This window comes from Oncorhynchus gorbuscha, linkage group LG07 (assembly GCF_021184085.1).
Source record: "Oncorhynchus gorbuscha isolate QuinsamMale2020 ecotype Even-year linkage group LG07, OgorEven_v1.0, whole genome shotgun sequence".
Lineage (NCBI taxonomy): Eukaryota > Metazoa > Chordata > Actinopteri > Salmoniformes > Salmonidae > Oncorhynchus > Oncorhynchus gorbuscha.
The window spans coordinates 57,246,798-57,249,164 of NC_060179.1; positions in this window are offsets into that span (position 1 = coordinate 57,246,798).

Consider the following 2,367-nt stretch of genomic DNA (forward strand, 5'->3'; position numbering starts at 1 on the left):
GCCATCCACCAACGCCATGTTGCACCACAGACTGTCCAGGAGTTGGCGGATGCTTTAGTCCAGGTCTGGGAGGAGATCCCTCAGGAGACCATCAAACACCTCATCAGGAGCATGCCCAGATATTGTAGGGAGGTCATACAGGCACGTGAAGGCCACACACACTACTGAGCCTCATTTTGACTTGTTTTAAGGACATTACATCAAAGTTGGATCAGCCTGTAGTGTGGGTTTCCACTTTAATTTTGAGTGTGACTCCAAATCCAGACCATGGGTTGATAAATTTGATTTCCATTGATAATTTTTGTGTGATTTTGTTGTCAGCACATTCAACTATGTAAAGAAAAAAGTATTTAATAAGAATATTTCATTCATTCTAGGATGTGTTATTTTAGTGTTCCCTTTATTTTTTTGAGCAGTGTACATAAATATAATACATTTTTACAGTATCTGTGTCCCTCTTGGAGTCCAGGGGGTCCAATACCCTCATGGGTGAACTGGCTGAATATGCATTGTTAATGTAATCTGTATGCAAAAAGGACAAGCAGTATTGTATTTTTAATATTCAACTATGTGCGATAGCTACAAACTCTTAATATTTATTGGGGAAAAAAACACGTTATTAAAAAGTTGTTTTGGGGCTGATTCCAAGGAAGTCATGCAAATACATTTTTTTTCATTTTGCTATTGACTTCAGTCTAACGGACTGATTGCAAAGCTTTCAGGGCTGAACAATGTATTCTAAATGCCTATGTCTCATTAAAATGTTCCATTAGAAAGCGGCTCCCAGTGTGATCGCTACCTCACAAATTTGCTCATGAACCTGAAAATATTAGCAAGCCAACTAAGAGTGATTTAACCTTTCAATAACGCAGGGGGAAAATGTTGATTCTTCCCACAAAGTTGTTATGTGTTCACCATCGGGTGATAGTGATGTTTATAAAGGTGCTCAATTAGCTTCATGCCTCCTCTTCTACCAGTCAGAACATTATAGGAGAACGAGTGGTTTGAAAGAGAGGAGAAAGAGATGACAGTTAAGTGTGTGACAGGCATGTCCAGCAAGGCCTGTGATTGTCATAGAGGGGAACAAAGGGCACGAGGGGAAGAGAAAGGCATCTCTATGTTCCAGAGAGTCTTAGCTTCCCGGAACAGCTTATAGCCAAAATAGTTCAAACGCTAGAGACAAAATTCATAGGAAGAAGTAAATAAATCCAACATGCCACATTGGATTCAGAAACCGCCAGAAGCTTCCTTTTCCCACAGGTAGAGTTTGATGAACTTGAAATTAGAGTGTGTAGTCCGGTCGTCCGGCCCTGCGCCTAGTATACGTAACTTGAAAATATATATGATCAGTTTACACAGCACCAGTGGCACACATTAGCCCACAACATACAATGGTATTCTCGTAACACATTCATACTGAGTGCAAGTTGGGCACACTCCACTTTACATGTGCATACTGTGGAGGCATAAAAACATGGACTCAGCCATGGGGAATAATCTCTGCATTCTTCATAATACATCACTCCTACTCTACCATCGCCATCACGCTGACATACTGCTAGTTACAGTTGAGTAATGTAGTTTATGAAAGTTCATTCCAGGCTGGTCGGGACGGCTCGTCTCTTTTCTTAATCTAGTAAACTCCTGTAATTCACATTTTGTCACGGCTGTCGTAAGAACGGGACCAAGGCGCAGCGGATGTTGAGCTCCACATATTTGATTCAAAGAGAAACTTAAACAAAACAAAATATATCAATAAACGAACTAAACATGCACAAACACAAAACAATATCCCACAAACACAGGTGGGAAAAATAGCTACTTAAATATGATCCCCAATTAGAGACAACGATACCAGCTGCCTCTAATTGGGAATCATACAAAAGACCAACATAGAAAATATAAACTAGAAAACAACATAGAAATTATAAACTAGAATAACCCCTAGTCACGCCCTGACCTACTACACCATAGAGAAACAAGGGCTCTCTATGGTCAGGGCGTGACACATTGCTTCCCATCTTACTCATCAGCATAGCAGGTATGTATTTATGTGGTAGTGGCCATAATGATACCTCATCAGCATAGCAGGTATGTATTTCTGTGGTAGTGGCCATAATGACACCTCATCAGCATAGCAAGTATTTATATGGTAACGATTATAACACGACCTCATAACCATAAGCAGGTGTCTATGGTAATGGTTATAACTTTACCTCGTCAGCGTAGCATCACGTCATTCCTCCTCCTTGAACACTAGCAAGCGTGTGGAATGTCATTCACCTATTAGCTTCAGCCTATGAGCATGGCACACGAAGGCAATTTGACGAAGGTTGCCGATTTACCTATCGGCTCACTTGTGCAATG